The sequence below is a fragment of the Ostrea edulis genome, chromosome 6 (assembly GCF_947568905.1).
Source record: "Ostrea edulis chromosome 6, xbOstEdul1.1, whole genome shotgun sequence".
NCBI lineage: Eukaryota > Metazoa > Mollusca > Bivalvia > Ostreida > Ostreidae > Ostrea > Ostrea edulis.
The window spans coordinates 44,431,738-44,450,340 of NC_079169.1; the positions used below are offsets into that span (position 1 = coordinate 44,431,738).

General features: G+C 31.9%; 1 protein-coding gene across 1 annotated transcript in view; it reads right to left on the bottom strand.

Annotated features, from left to right (window-relative positions):
• LOC125646113 (secreted frizzled-related protein 5-like) overlaps positions 1-16,029 on the bottom strand; it is a 35,048-nt gene extending 19,019 nt beyond the window's left edge. The window contains exon 1 of the mRNA XM_056139679.1: positions 15,803-16,029. The gene's annotated coding sequence lies outside the window, so the exon portion shown is untranslated. The remainder of the gene's footprint in view (positions 1-15,802) is intronic.
• Positions 16,030-18,603: the final 2,574 nt, after the last annotated feature.

Sequence of the window (18,603 nt, forward strand, 5' to 3'; positions counted from 1 at the left end):
TGTAATTCATGAAACACGGTGTATAAAGTATGAAAACCATAGCCATGTCATTAAAATTCTAAAAAGAAAATAGGAAGTTACATCTACATAGCCAAAATGACCATGGGAATATGGATAACCCATGGCAAGTGACCATCGTTTACTAACATTACCATGGGAATATGGATAACCCATGGCAAGTGACCATCGTTTACTAACATTACCATGGGAATATGGATAACCCATGACAAGTGACCATCGTTTACTAACATTACCATGGGAATATGGATAACCCATGACAAGTGACCATCGTTTACTAACAGAACCGTGTCGTTATAAAATCATGTCTCGTCTGCAAAGACTTTATAAATTGTATTTCATTTAATGCTATAGAGGAAAAATTCAACCTTTTCCTCTACTGCTTTCTATATCAACACCAAAATAGTATATTCTTGTAAACTATAACCCGTTTTGTAATATGATGTTCATTAACTGGTATATATTTAAAACCCTATCCCTGATGTTTTATCGGCTGATTTTACCTTTATCAAACAATCACCAAAATCAACACAATTCAGAATGGTTTTTCTCTTACATTAGCTTGTAAATATATAATTTTCAGTGCTTGATTCATCGTGATGGACAACAGAGAGACAGGCATAAAAGGTATGCCCTGATCTTTGATCTCGGAGGTATATAAAATATCCATATGATATACTATTGTATGAGATATACAAATAATATACTGTTATTATCATACATAATTTTATTGAGGCATGAGATTATCTGGTAGCGTAGACTACGTCAATGTTGCGTGAAGTAGCTACAGAACTATAGTTTTTTGGGGGGAAATGTGGGATACAATAGCGAGCTACATGTACATCCGTTTTAAAAAAAAACAACCAACCAAAAACTCCACATAACAACAAAACTCGATTATCCAAAACTACAATACAGTCATTTAATAATATTACACATTTTGGAAGAATTGAACCATAGGTTTGTTAGTTTTGCAATTTGTATTTTAGAAATCAAATTATATATCAAATCAATGTAAAATTCATGATTTAATATTTTGAAATTCTAATCAAATATATCATCAAACGTGATTGTATTAAAAAGCAAAATAATAATAAAAACATGTTGTTTTTTAATTTAAACGTCACGTCCAATAACAGAACACCACAAGGGGTAGTATCTGTATGTAGTAAACTTTCATCCAAATACCAGGTCAAATTTATCCCATTTATTGGATCTAAGAAGAAGACATGGAGAATTTTTCGTGGGAAATACGAACTAGATATCATGTTAAACTCCGTGTCTCTGCTTGCAATCTCGCACCTGATGCGAGCAACATACATGTTTATTACCCACCAGGTCAACCCTGACATTACCTGAAGTTTTTTAACCTACTTGATTTGAATAATACATTGTAGAACAGATGGTTATGGCATTTTCAATTGGTTTATAATGCATATTTGCATGCATCTCTATTTAAATATCTCTTTACGTGCACTTTATTGAAATCTGGATTACATATCAAAGGTAGTGTTGTCTTTGATCTTTTAATATCATCAGTATATTGAAAGCGAAATTCATTGCATATTTGGTAAACATGTGGAGTTTCCTTCATTGATTAAAGAGCATTTACAAGCACAGGTTGAATGTATTCTAAAGGAGAATATGATGTGATTCTACAAAATTAGTCTCCTATAACTTGAAAAAAAAATTGTACTGTTATTTCGTAATTAAGAGTTAGTTATCGTGATTAGTTCCTTTGTAATTACAAGATAACGTGCATCTTGAAAAAACATATAGTAGAGCTATTTCATTATTAAGACTTATCTAAATTATTACTTCGTGATTAGGTCCGTTGTAATTAAAAGATAACTTTAGTCTTCTATAAACAATGCAATGCCATTTTTTCTATATGGATTTGTTCAGTTATGCATTGCATCATTATATTTTGACAAAAAATATGCTCAATGAAAATATGACAAGCGTCGGATGGGCACTCAACATATGGGCCTAAGATACAATACATACACTCAATAACTAATGATGGGCATTCTCCACAATGTTAAAATGTCTTACATACACTCAATAACTAATGATGGGCATTCTCCACAATGTTAAAATGTCTTACATACACTCAATAACTAATGATGGGCATTCTCCACAATGTTAAAATGTCTTGCATACACTCAATAACTAATGATGGGCATTCTCCATAATGTTAAAATGTCTTACATACACTCAATAACCAACGATGGGCATTCTCCACAATGTTAAAATGTCTTACATACACTCAATAACTAATGATGGGCATTCTCCACAATGTTAAAATGTCTTACATACACTCAATAACTAATGATGGGCATTCTCCACAATGTTAAAATGTCTTACATACACTCAATAACTAATGATGGGCATTCTCCACAATGTTAAAATGTCTTACATACACTCAATAACTAATGATGGGCATTCTCCACAATGTTAAAATGTCTTGCATACACTCAATAACCAACGATGGGGACTCTCCACACAATGTTAGAATATGTTACATACACTCAATAACTAATGATGGGCATTCTCCACAATGTTAAAATGTCTTACATACACTCAATAACCAACGATGGGCATTCTCCACAATGTTAAAATGTCTTACATACACTCAATAACTAATGATGGGCATTCTCCACAATGTTAAAATGTCTTACATACACTCAATAACTAATGATGGGCATTCTCCACAATGTTAAAATGTCTTACATACACTCAATAACTAATGATGGGCATTCTCCACAATGTTAAAATGTCTTGCATACACTCAATAACCAACGATGGGGACTCTCCACACAATGTTAGAATATGTTACATACACTCAATAACTACTGATGGGCATTCTCCACAATGTTAAAATGTCTTGCATACACTCAATAACCAACGATGGGGACTCTCCACACAATGTCAGAATATGCTACATACACTCAATAACTAACGATGGGCATTCTCCACACGGATCTCAGAATATGTTATCTGCTCTCCCCCAATAGCATAATTAACATATTGTGTATTGATTAATTACTACGAAACTATTGACATCAGATTGATGAGAATGTAGGTATCTTTGAGATGAAAATCTTCATTATAAAACAGGTGTAATATTATCAAAATGGTCCGTGATATATTTATTCTGATTGTTGCATGCATTACTTTTCCATCATGCCTGCTCTGCCGTTTGATTTCTTCTATTGATGAACCCTCATCTCCACTTTTGCCTAATCTCGAGAAACTAAAGCCAAATAGCAACATCGGCAGTTTATACAGCTTATATAATATCGGAAATCAGACTGCTTTTTTGGTAGAGATGTAAAAACTAATATACCAGTGTATCATCTATCAATTTCATTGTATTCAGTCGTAAACGTAGCCAAATATTAAATCCAAACTTATTCTTATAGCAAGGAAAAACCTCCAAATGGTGCACTGCATTAGAGAGTGCGACAGGAAGGATAACTCTGGATAGAACATCAAGATGTATTGAACTAAAATGACCAACGACACGAACAACAGTTAATTGTCAAATTTTCAGGACAATAGAATGTTTACATAGAAAAGTAAGGAAACTAAAACTACAACTAAACTACAAAAGCTGATAACAAACAAAACGTCTACATTTTAAAATTATCGAGTGTAATATGTGGCAATAGAAAAGTTTGTTCCCATCGTGCGTCAAGATTAAACTGAACTAATCAGTCCTACGCTGGATCAAGTCAAAAACAAAGAACGAGTTAACTAATCAGTATCCTTAAGCGATATGCTAACTTGTTCTAATGACGGCTTATAATGAGTATTTCGCACTTGGAGGTGTAAACTATTGTTGAACTGTGATGAAAAATAGAATATACAAATTATAAAGTAATACGCACTGGAGTACTAGTATAATAAAAAAAAATATGAAAAAAAAAATAATTTGGTGGACTAAGTAAGGGTATTATAATTAATAATGAATAAATAAAAAAATAATAATAAAAAAAATTTGACTGCTAATGATGATGCCGTAACAAATAGACGGCAAAATATAAAGTGTAAAACAAGCAGAACAACACTGAGTAATAACTAACAGAACAACACTGAGTAATAACTAACAGAACAACACTGAGTAATAACTAACAGAACAACACTGAGTAATAACAAACAGAACAACACTGAGTAATAACTAACAGAACAACACTACGTAATAACTAACAGAACAACACTGAGTAATAACTAACAGAACAACACTGAGTAATAACTAACAGAACAACACTGAGTAATAACTAACAGAACAACACTGAGTAATAACTAACAGAACAACACTGAGTAATAACTAACAGAACAACACTGAGTAATAACTAACAGAACAACACTGAGTAATAACTAACAGAACAACACTGAGTAATAACTAACAGAACAACACTGAGTAATAACTAACAGAACAACACTGAGTAATAACTAACAGAACAACACTGAGTAATAATTAACAGAACAACACTGAGTAATAACTAATAAGAAGCAGAACAACACTGAGTAATAACTAACAGAACAACACTGAGTAATAACTAACAGAACAACACTGAGTAATAACTAACAGAACAACACTGAGTAATAACTAACAGAACAACACTGAGTAATAACTAACAGAACAACACTGAGTAATAACTAACAGAACAACACTGAGTAATAACTAACAGAACAACACTGAGTAATAACTAACAGAACAACACTGAGTAATAACTAACAGAACAACACTGAGTAATAACTAACAGAACAACACTGAGTAATAACTAACAGAACAACACTGAGTAATAACTAACAGAACAACACTGAGTAATAACAAACAGAACAACACTGAGTAATAACTAACAGAACAACACTGAGTAATAATTAACAGAACAACACTGAGTAATAACTAACAGAACAACACTGAGTAATAACTAACAGAACAACACTGAGTAATAACAAACAGAACAACACTGAGTAATAACAAACAGAACAACACTGAGTAATAACTAATAACAAACAGAACAACACTGAGAAATAACAAGCAGAACAACACTGAGTAATAACAAGCAGAACAACACTGAGTAATAACTAACAGAACAACACTGAGTAATAACAAGCAGAACAACACTGAGTAATAACAAACAGAACAACACTGAGTAATAACTAACAGAACAACACTGAGTAATAACTAACAGAACAACACTGAGTAATAACTAACAGAACAACACTGAGTAATAACTAACAGAACAACACTGAGTAATAACTAACAGAACAACACTGAGTAATAACTAACAGAACAACACTGAGTAATAACTAACAGAACAACACTGAGTAATAACTAACAGAACAACACTGAGTAATAACAAACAGAACAACACTGAGTAATAACTAACAGAACAACACTGAGTAATAACTAACAGAACAACACTGAGTAATAACTAACAGAACAACACTGAGTAATAACTAACAGAACAACACTGAGTAATAACTAACAGAACAACACTGAGTAATAACAAACAGAACAACACTGAGTAATAACTAACAGAACAACACTGAGTAATAACTAACAGAACAACACTGAGTAATAACAAACAGAACAACACTGAGTAATAACTAACAGAACAACACTGAGTAATAACTAACAGAACAACACTGAGTAATAACAAACAGAACAACACTGAGTAATAACTAACAGAACAACACTGATTAATAACTAGCAGAACAACACTGAGTAATAACTAACAGAACAACACTGAGTAATAACTAACAGAACAACACTGAGTAATAACTAACAGAACAACACTGATTAATAACTAGCAGAACAACACTGAGTAATAACTAACAGAACAACACTGAGTAATAACTAATAAGAAGCAGAACAACACTGAGTAATAACTAACAGAACAACACTGAGTAATAACTAACAGAACAACACTGAGTAATAACTAATAACAAACAGAACAACACTGAGTAATAACTAATAACAAACAGAACAACACTGAGTAATAACTAACAGAACAACACTGAGTAATAACTAACAGAACAACACTGAGTAATAACTAATAACAAACAGAACAACACTGAGTAATAACTAACAGAACAACACTGAGTAATAACTAACAGAACAACACTGAGTAATAACTAATAACAAACAGAACAACACTGAGTAATAACTAATAACAAACAGAACAACACTGAGTAATAACAAGCAGAACAACACTGAGTAATAACAAGCAGAACAACACTGAGTAATAACTAACAGAACAACACTGAGTAATAACTAGCAGAACAACACTGAGTAATAACAAACAGAACAACACTGAGTAATAACTAATAACAAGCAGAACAACACTGAGTAATAACTAACAGAACAACACTGAGTAATAACTAACAGAACAACACTGAGTAATAACAAGCAGAACAACACTGAGTAATAACAAGCAGAACAACACTGAGTAATAACTAACAGAACAACACTGAGTAATAACTAACAGAACAACACTGAGTAATAACTAACAGAACAACACTGAGTAATAACTAACAGAACAACACTGAGTAATAACTAGGGGGAGCTAGGCCACATTTATTCCGGCGAAGTCATTGGGTTTGTTCATACCATTGGGGCGGAATGTATTTTATTTTAATTTGACCTCGTATCTATTAGATCTGTAACTTTGGGTGTTAAGTGTTGTTGGATTTTAGTGCTTATATATATATACACACAAAACACTAAAATGACCAACGACACGAACAACCAGATTGTCAAATTTTTAGGACGACCTGTCCCTTCTTCAGGACAAACGAAAAGAATTACATAATGTGGCCAATATCAACAGAGAATAATAGCAAAAACTACATATAAATACATCTAGCACTACAACTACACTAATCTACGAACGCATTTACAACGCAGACTACATGTTTTTTGGTCTTTAGGCTTGCCAATCAATGTTAAAAGTGGAACGAATTAGGACATGTCTTATTTGTCCAAAGAGCTGATCCAAAACTCAACGGGTCGTCCCGAAAATTTGACAATCTGGTTGTTCGTGTCGTTGTCATTTTAGTGCTTTATATAATTTTTTGTATCTGACATTGTATTTATGTTGTGGGTCCGACACTTTGAGGTATCGGGTGTTGTTGAGCAAACGAACTCTGGTGGAAGTTTGACTAAATTGGAGCAAGTTAAACCCAATAAGGCGCCAAAAATAAAGCAATGACTTGAAATGTAACATTCAAGTTATAATAATTAATTTACATTCAATTTAGGTTTGAATAACTTTACAAAATAGTCCTCTTTTGTTCTCCGTAAGTGTTCATTATTTTCTAAAACTTTATAAAACGGAAATATTAAAAAGTTTCCATTGGCACATAAATCGAAATGTTCACTGCAGGGTGTATTCCTGACGGACGGGTCCCGTATTTGTTGTTTGTGGACTCTCACACGGTCGGCTAGTTTGGTTCCGGTCTGTCCTATATAGTTTTCTCCGCAGGAAGTACAAATCATGCAATATATCAAATTTCTGGATTTGCACGACATATTAGTATGTATAGTGAACGTTTTGCCACATTTAAAAGTAAATGAGTCTCCTGTTTTTAAATAAGGGCAGGTGCCACAACGGGGATCCATACATTTGGAAACTGTAGGTTTTTCTTCATCAGATGAAAATCTGACTCTCCACACTATGTAAGAATGTGTTACATACACTCAATAACTAACGATGGGCATTCTCCACACAATGTTAGAATATTTTACATACACTCAATAACTAACGATGGGCACTCTTCACACAATGTCAGAATATGTTACATACACTTAATAACTAAATCTATTTGATATCCAGCATATGTTTGTATTTTTGTCGTTTGTGTATTATATGCTATCATGAGAACATTTTGATCACTTGATGATTTGTGCTGTAGATTCAACGGCGGTTACATAGAATTATATATGAACGTCAACGAGATATTTATCAATAGATCATCGTCCATCTTATTCGTTGCCGTCCATTTTATTCTTCTGGTCTTTTATGCGAGTCATTTCAGAGGTCTTTAATGCTGAAAATTTAATCACCTATCATCCACTCGTGTACCCTCTGAATAATTATCAAAGATGAGTTGACAATTTCTGTCGGCAAAATTCATTTCACTGTATGTAAATTTTAGTCATTCATCACCATTTTTCGTATCAAAGATTAAAATTGTCAAAGTCATAAATTTTATTATATGAATCTTAGTATACTTAGAATTCGATTTAAGAATTACGTAACGTATTTTCCGATATTTCTATAAGATATTGGCATATCGGAGTCAAATCAAATAGAACGTTTGTTTTCAAACCCTCTCCACAAAAACCTCCCAAAAATGAAATGCAAATTTATTCTTGTAACCAAATCATTTTTGATAAAGCAAAAGAACACTCGCGATTATGTAAATAGTCTCGCAAAAAATAGTTCTTCATGCATTTCTTCTCATTTTGCAAAAATATTGTAACTGCATTCGAGATCTATCATTTTTTAAGTACAAGGCTGAGAATAGTTCAGTGTAAGTTAGTATATTTGATATATTTAACAAAACATTTTTGTTTTCTGTTCTATATTCAAGGCAAAAGTGTATCTCAATTCTTTAGGATCAGAATATTGTTCAAGTGAAGTCAAATACTATTTTTTGAATTACGAACCCGCCCTATTTAGAAATATATATATATATATATATATATATATATATATATATATGGATCAGCTCTTTGGACGAATAAGGCATGTCCTAATTCGCTTCGCTCCGCTTTTAAGGATGTATGCTACAGCAGGGAAATTTGATGTACATATGTAGATGAAAAGTGGAGGATATGTACAACAACATTTTGAAGTTGAAAATTTTCAAATTTACTTTATTTTGTCAAAAATTACAGTTTTAGTAGAAGATAATCTTTAAAAAATATGTAAACCCCTGTTGGATTCTAACCTGCGACCTAAATTTGGCTCCAGTTTTAGCTCTTACAAGTTTTTTGTCATTTCGAATTTCCATAATTTCGGCTTGAGCATCACTGAAGAGACATTATTTGTCGAAATGCGCATCTGGTGCATCAAAATTGGTACCGTAGAAGTTTTACATTATGTACAATTCACCAATCGGTATGCTTTTTCTCTCTTTTATTTCCAATCGGTATGCTAAGCTACTGAGCTACTCGGCTAGGTATTTAAATCGAAAAGGAAAAGTCAAATATTGCTGATATTGATTTTTTCCTCCATGTTTTTAAAGGAAGTCGGCCATTATGACGATGTAGAGTACCCCCTTAACTTTGATTGGCAAGCCTCAAAACCAACAAAACATGTAGTCATTTGTAGATTAGTGTAGTTGTAGTGTTATATGTATTTATATGTAGTGTTTGTTATTATTCTCTGTTATTTGTAGATTAGTGTAGTTGTAGTGTTATATGTATTTATATGTAGTTTTTGTTATTATTCTCTGTTATTTGTAGATTAGTGTAGTTGTAGTGTATGTATTTATATGTAGTTTTTGTTATTATTCTCTGTTATTTGTAGATTAGTGTAGTTGTAGTGTTAGATGTATTTATATGTAGTGTTTGTTATTATTCTCTGTTATTTGTAGATTAGTGTAGTTGTAGTGTTATATGTATTTATATGTAGTGTTTGTTATTATTCTCTGTTATTTGTAGATTAGTGTAGTTGTAGTGTATGTATTTATATGTAGTGTTTGTTATTATTCTCTGTTATTTGTAGATTAGTGTAGTTGTAGTGTATGTATTTATATGTAGTGTTTGTTATTATTCTCTGTTATTTGTAGATTAGTGTAGTTGTAGTGTATGTATTTATATGTAGTTTTTGTTTTTATTCTCTGTTATTTGTAGATTAGTGTAGTTGTAGTGTTATATGTATTTATATGTAGTGTTTGTTATTATTCTCTGTTATTTGTAGATTAGTGTAGTTGTAGTGTATGTATTTATATGTAGTGTTTGTTATTATTCTCTGTTATTTGTAGATTAGTGTAGTTGTAGTGTATGTATTTATATGTAGTGTTTGTTATTATTCTCTGTTATTTGTAGATTAGTGTAGTTGTAGTGCTAGATGTATTTATATGTAGTGTTTGTTATTCTCTGTTATTTGTAGATTAGTGTAGTTGTAGTGTTAGATGTATTTATATGTAGTGTTTGTTATTATTCTCTGTTATTTGTAGATTAGTGTAGTTGTAGTGTTAGATGTATTTATATGTAGTGTTTGTTATTATTCTCTGTTATTTGTAGATTAGTGTAGTTGTAGTGCTAGATGTATTTATATGTAGTGTTTGTTATTATTCTCTGTTATTTGTAGATTAGTGTAGTTGTAGTGTTAGATGTATTTATATGTAGTGTTTGTTATTATTCTCTGTTATTTGTAGATTAGTGTAGTTGTAGTGTTATATGTATTTATATGTAGTGTTTGTTATTATTCTCTGTTATTTGTAGATTAGTGTAGTTGTAGTGTTAGATGTATTTATATGTAGTTTGTGTTATTATTCTCTGTTATTTGTAGATTAGTGTAGTTGTAGTGCTAGATGTATTTATATGTAGTGTTTGTTATTATTCTCTGTTATTTGTAGATTAGTGTAGTTGTAGTGTATGTATTTATATGTAGTGTTTGTTATTATTCTCTGTTATTTGTAGATTAGTGTAGTTGTAGTGTTATATGTATTTATATGTAGTTTGTGTTATTATTCTCTGTTATTTGTAGATTAGTGTAGTTGTAGTGCTAGATGTATTTATATGTAGTGTTTGTTATTCTCTGTTATTTGTAGATTAGTGTAGTTGTAGTGTATGTATTTATATGTAGTTTTTGTTTTTATTCTCTGTTATTTGTAGATTAGTGTAGTTGTAGTGTATGTATTTATATGTAGTGTTTGTTATTATTCTCTGTTATTTGTAGATTAGTGTAGTTGTAGTGTTATATGTATTTATATGTAGTTTTTGTTATTATTCTCTGTTATTTGTAGATTAGTGTAGTTGTAGTGTATGTATTTATATGTAGTTTTTGTTATTATTCTCTGTTATTTGTAGATTAGTGTAGTTGTAGTGTTAGATGTATTTATATGTAGTGTTTGTTATTATTCTCTGTTATTTGTAGATTAGTGTAGTTGTAGTGTTATATGTATTTATATGTAGTGTTTGTTATTATTCTCTGTTATTTGTAGATTAGTGTAGTTGTAGTGTTAGATGTATTTATATGTAGTGTTTGTTATTATTCTCTGTTATTTGTAGATTAGTGTAGTTGTAGTGCTAGATGTATTTATATGTAGTGTTTGTTATTATTCTCTGTTATTTGTAGATTAGTGTAGTTGTAGTGTTAGATGTATTTATATGTAGTGTTTGTTATTATTCTCTGTTATTTGTAGATTAGTGTAGTTGTAGTGTTAGATGTATTTATATGTAGTGTTTGTTATTATTCTCTGTTATTTGTAGATTAGTGTAGTTGTAGTGTTAGATGTATTTATATGTAGTGTTTGTTATTATTCTCTGTTATTTGTAGATTAGTGTAGTTGTAGTGTTAGATGTATTTATATGTAGTGTTTGTTATTATTCTCTGTTATTTGTAGATTAGTGTAGTTGTAGTGTTATATGTATTTATATGTAGTGTTTGTTATTATTCTCTGTTATTTGTAGATTAGTGTAGTTGTAGTGCTAGATGTATTTATATGTAGTGTTTGTTATTATTCTCTGTTATTTGTAGATTAGTGTAGTTGTAGTGTATGTATTTATATGTAGTGTTTGTTATTATTCTCTGTTATTTGTAGATTAGTGTAGTTGTAGTGTTATATGTATTTATATGTAGTTTGTGTTATTATTCTCTGTTATTTGTAGATTAGTGTAGTTGTAGTGCTAGATGTATTTATATGTAGTGTTTGTTATTCTCTGTTATTTGTAGATTAGTGTAGTTGTAGTGTATGTATTTATATGTAGTTTTTGTTTTTATTCTCTGTTATTTGTAGATTAGTGTAGTTGTAGTGTATGTATTTATATGTAGTGTTTGTTATTATTCTCTGTTATTTGTAGATTAGTGTAGTTGTAGTGCTAGATGTATTTATATGTAGTGTTTGTTATTCTCTGTTATTTGTAGATTAGTGTAGTTGTAGTGTATGTATTTATATGTAGTTTTTGTTATTATTCTCTGTTATTTGTAGATTAGTGTAGTTGTAGTGTATGTATTTATATGTAGTGTTTGTTATTATTCTCTGTTATTTGTAGATTAGTGTAGTTGTAGTGTATGTATTTATATGTAGTGTTTGTTATTATTCTCTGTTATTTGTAGATTAGTGTAGTTGTAGTGTATGTATTTATATGTAGTGTTTGTTATTATTCTCTGTTATTTGTAGATTAGTGTAGTTGTAGTGTTAGATGTATTTATATGTAGTGTTTGTTATTATTCTCTGTTATTTGTAGATTAGTGTAGTTGTAGTGTTAGATGTATTTATATGTAGTTTTTGTTATTATTCTCTGTTATTTGTAGATTAGTGTAGTTGTAGTGTTAGATGTATTTATATGTAGTGTTTGTTATTATTCTCTGTTATTTGTAGATTAGTGTAGTTGTAGTGTATGTATTTATATGTAGTTTTTGTTTTTATTCTCTGTTATTTGTAGATTAGTGTAGTTGTAGTGTATGTATTTATATGTAGTGTTTGTTATTATTCTCTGTTATTTGTAGATTAGTGTAGTTGTAGTGTATGTATTTATATGTAGTGTTTGTTATTATTCTCTGTTATTTGTAGATTAGTGTAGTTGTAGTGTATGTATTTATATGTAGTTTTTGTTTTTATTCTCTGTTATTTGTAGATTAGTGTAGTTGTAGTGTTATATGTAGTTTTTATTCTCTGTTGATATTGGCCACATTCTTTTTGTTTGTCCTGAAGAAGGGACAGGTCGTCCCGAAAATTTGACAATCTGGTTGTTCGTGTCGTTGGTCATTTTAGTGTTTTGTATATATATATATATATATATATATATATATATATATATATATATATATTAATAAACACGACTGATGAAGGCTAGTAAAACGGCTGAAATATTTCGAAAAGTGTTTTAATGGGTTTTTTTATTATATATATATATATATATATATATATATATATATATACAATCCAAATAGAAAGAGTTGATATCACACAGTCAAAATAATTCAATAAAAAAGCAGGAAAATATACAGTTCCAAAATATATTTAAATCACTAGCGCTTTCTGGATTTTAACATCCATCCTCAGGTGAATACAAATTTTAAAATGATTTTGCAGCCCTTCACCGGCAATGCTGACGTCTTCATATGAGTGAAAGACTCACGAGAGAGACGTTAAACAATATTCAATCGAACCCCAATCTAATTAAAATTAGATGTTGGATCCACTTGCATACTCGCTACACGAGTATGCAAGCGGATCTAACATCTAATTTCAATTAGATTGATCGAACCCCGACCTTCCGCACGCGGGGCGAACGCTTTAAGTGTACGTGCGACCGAACACAGGTCTGTAATAATAACAATCACAACCCCATAAGGTTGATGATTGATTGTACCTTGTTTAACGTCCCACTTGAGAATTTCTCACTCATATGGAGACGTCATCATTGCGGTGAAGGGCTGCAAATTTTAGGCCTATGCCCGATGCTTACGGGCTTTGAGCAAGGAGGGATCTTTATCGTGCCACACCTGCTGTGACACGGGACCTCGGGTTTTTACAGTCTCATTTGAAGGACCACCCCATTTAGTCGCCACTTGCGATGAGGAAGGGGTACTAAGGATCTACATGTATTCTAACCCGGATCCCCAAGAAGGGATAATAATAATTCTATTAGGAAGTGGTATGGTATAGACCCCAGCTACATGTATTATTATTACAAAAGCATCGGTTCCTGGTGGCCGAAATGCTAAATCCAGATGACATGCTCGACAGTGTTCATACGCCTGAGTGACTAACAGATTTATAGTGATTCGATGAGCAAATATCCTTCAAAACTCTCCAATGGATTTTATCACATGATTACAGAGTAAATGTAAATATCAGCGCATTCTTCTTGTTAACAATGTAGAGTTAGTGTAGAATATGATATTTGTTAAATGTGATACAGGTCTCTTGATAAGGACGCAAGTTGCGTCGAAAATTTGAGGTTTAAATAGCCAACAGTGTCGTGGCCTTTTAAGTGCTTTTATAAATTTCCTTTTGGCCTTGTATCTTTTTAGATCCGACACTTTAAGAAAGAAGAGTGTTGCTGGATTTTCTTGTTTATATATTTATACATCTAGAAAATACTGTATACAATACAAATGAAAATTATACAATATAAATAGAAATTCAAATGAAAATTTATACCTGTAATACAAATGGAAAAACTACAATATTAATGTTGGACATGTCATACTTTCATGTTGATTTTATATACCGTACCGCTACATGATTCTTGAGAAGATTTTTAAAGATCCTATGTAAAAATTTAAACCCCTCGTGTGGCCCTTTCTCACAAGGCCCATGAATCAGTTTCAAACACTGCACCCATGTGGTTGTTTAAAAGAAGATTTTCAGAGAATGTTCCTAAATATTATTCGTATGTATAACTTTGGGATCTCTGCTTGTGATATGAACAAGGTTGAATTTTATATTCATTTTATAATTTGGAATCTTTCACGAACTTTAAGATTTTCTGGTGATTCAGTGGTTCTTGAGAAGATTTTTCAAACAATCTATCCTATTTTCTTTTTCCTCAATTACACACCCTCCCCTAAAAAGAGGCATATCAAATTGATTGTTATGGACTATGAGCTTCTTGCTCTAATTCAATCTCATTTTTGAATACACAGAATTTTACTTTAAGAAAAAAACGACAGTACTTGGCCCAAGAACGCCAAAGATTTTTATTCCACTGGCTAATCAACAAAATCACCGAAATATTCGAGAGAAGAATGTTTTTCTTATTCTGACTTAACCTATGTGCAAGTACACTGTACATTATTTCAAAAAGGTTTTTGTAATTCGTCAGAGGTACCGATGATCCTTCGCATTCTCTGGTGATCAAAATCCTAACGATTTTTTTAAAGCTTCGTCAAGCAAAAGCACAAATCAAAGCTAGTAATAGGATCGTCAGGATTCTGTCAATGAATGGGTACTTTGTGAATTCTACTTTTTTGTGAATTCAACTTTTTGCTGACACCTGAGTATTATTTATCTGGAAGCTGTCCAAAGATGTGTGACTGAGAAAGTATTGAATTGTTGATTTATACAATAAATTTAGCCCATTTCAGAGCTGAGCTGTGACTAATTAGGCAAATCAGATTTCACTAATTACAGTATTAGACATTCACGGACAAGAGGTGGCGGGTGGGTGTCCGTACAACTTTTTGCAGTCGTCACCTCCTCCCCCTCCCCTCCCCTCCCCCTCTCTTTTGGATTTATAGGTTTTAGAGTTATAAAACTTTATGGCATAATAAATAATGCATGGAAAATAAATATAATCTGGGTTTTTTGTTTCTGGTCCCATAAAAAGCTCACTTCATCAACGAAAAAAGTTTCCATAGCAAACATATTATTCAATCATTTTAGCACAACTCTTTAAGAAATATGATAAGCAAGTGTATTTTCCGCTTGGTCTAATCTTCGGACTATAGAATGCTGAAATTTTATGTGAACAAGACTGCTCAGGAAAAACTTTAAAATAGATAAACAAAGGTTATGTGCAAGACATTATCTAGAAGTTCTTAGGCATCGCTTTCTTTAGAGACTGCTTATAAGAGAAACTTACCTTCTGCTATATCTGAATCGCACCTGTGATAATGAAGTGTACATTTGTCACAAAATGTGGTACCTAATCTTTAAGCAAACCCTTAAAGCCAATGTAAATTTAAATAATAAGTTAAAAGTGTCGTGTTTTGACGAATAACTGTGAAGTGTATTCAACAATCTTGTAAACAATATTTTCTCGTGGCATGAATTCGATAAGAGCTCCATGTGCCTGTCAATCAGTGTCATACACAAACATTTATCTAACTATTCGAGAATTAAAGATGCAAACGCATGTTTGATTTAGACTCTGTGTGACTGGTATTTACATAGAGGCCATTATCTCAAGCATGTTTAGATTTCCAATGCATTGAAAGTGGCAAGATGTTGTATTTCTTTTAATCCACAATGCGACGCGGTTTATAAGAATTCTACGACAGCGTATTCATGCCATTTGGATAGAATAGGGAGAAAAAGCCAACTAAATCGTTATTACGATTAAAACAACTTCAGTTGTTAGAACCAGAGACATATATGTTGTATACATGTACATGTATATACGTGTACATCTCTGTTAGAACACAAGAAGCGGTGATCTTGTCTGTAATGATGATAGTTGGGGCCTATACCATACCACCCCATAACAAAAGAGATAAGGAATGAAACGTTTATTTTTTACTCTAAACTGCGATTCAAAATGGCTCTAAAATTCTGCATTTATCGTCATCTACCTTAAATTTCTTTCAGATCCAGTAATTTTAACATTTATGCCATTGATCCATCACAAAAATAATCTTCATACACGGTAAAATACTTTCTACAGATAATCAAGATATAGGGCTCACGGCGGGTGTGACCGGTCGACAGGGGATGCTTACTCCTCCAAGGCACCTGATCCAATCTCTGGTATATCCAGGGGTCCGTGTTTGCCCTACTCTCTATTTTGTATTGCTTGTAGGAGTTATGATCACTGTTCGTTATTTTCACCTTTTTTTTTTTTTTTTTTTTTACTTTAATCGAATACAATTACCGAAAATGGTGACGTCTCTATATGAGTGAAAAATTATCGAGAGGGACGTTAAACAATATACAATTCGTCAATCAATGAAATATAATATTTGACTTCTCTGCCTAAACGGAATACCGGTAGTGACGTTGTTCATAACCATCAGGATATACAAGGAAATGCCATGGAAAGTGGTCGCGAAACACTGTCGAATATTCCTGGTTAATATGCGTCGATGAGATTTTAAGTAAACATTCGTTTCATTCCTTTCGTTTTTTTTGGGGTTTTTTTTTATTAGAGGGTGGTATGGTATAGGCCCCTACCATTATCATTACAGACAGGTCCCTGTGGTTAGAACGAACCAAAATTGTCAGAACAATTCCAAAAATTTCAGAAATCGTTATCTAGAACGTTTTAAAGAATAATTATGACGACTTAGAAAATTGTGAGAACAATTCACTTGAATCGTTAAGAACGGTTTAGAAAATCGTTAGCAGGGTTGAAGTTAGGGACTAATTATTGGTGGCCAATTTGAGGCATGTAATGAGTCCAGGATGAATCTCTCATAAATTAGTGAATTTTTGGTAATTAAGGTTTTCAGAACAGGAGTTTTACAAAAGATATATCTGAATTTTTTCTCTCAAATCGCCGTTTTCTATTCATCATAAATTCAAGTGAAAGTGTAAACAAAATATATGGAATTGTGACGGTACTCTGTTACATGTATCAAAGACATAAACCTAGAGCCACTATTCATGTGAATAGGGGGGAAATGTAGGCCTGCTTTGCTCTTTCTCTGGAAATGCTGATTACTGATACATTAGCTACCACATAACGTCTTCCTGAAAGCGATAATTTTCTAATATTCGAACCAATCATTAGGACTCGATACACACAAAATCGGGATATGTGATGTTTTCTAAGACATTTTACTATTACATGTAGTACTTGTATATCGTAGTTTTATTTTTACAATTCATTCATTTATTTTATTACCACTTATTTCAATTTGGTCTTTACTGATAATTATTTTTATTTTTCTTCTTCTAATTTTAGTTAGTTTTTTGGTGTTTTATTTATTTGCATAATGATATGCAAGCACTTGCGTACACGTAACTACGCTCGACTTGGAACAATGTGGAAAATCTTAGAACGATTTAAGGTATCGTTATATACTATTTATTGATTTGATCATTTCATTTTTAGTCATTGGCACGATTCACCTATGCACTTCTATAATTCAATAAATCGTTTGTATGATTTATTAGATCATTAGTGTACTTTTAATCAGAGTAGGAGGTATTTTCGGAAGGAGAGAGAGAGAGAGCACACACATACTTCAAAGTGTCGGATCTGAATTTAGATACGAGGTCAAATAACGATACGAAATTGTCAAATTTTCGAGACGACCTGTCCCTTCTTTAGGATGACAGAATATTTACATAGGAAAGAAAACTAATTAAATGAAATAATAAACAAGAGGCCCATGGGCCACATCGCTCACTTAAGTCACCTTGGCCAATATTTAAGATTTCCTCTACATATTCGCATGCTAAACTTTGATCTCTATTGTTGCCCCATCCTACCCCCCAAGCAGGGGAGATGCTTTATACAAACTTGAATCTGCACTATGACAGGAAGCTTTCACGTAAATGTAAACCTCTCTGGCCTAATGGTTCTTGAGAAGAAATTTTTTAAAGATTTTCTCTATATATTTGTATGTAAAACTTTGATCCCCTATTGTGGCCCCACCCTACCACTAGGGTCATGATGTTAAAAATCTTGAATCTGCACTATGTCAGAAAGCTTCCATGTGA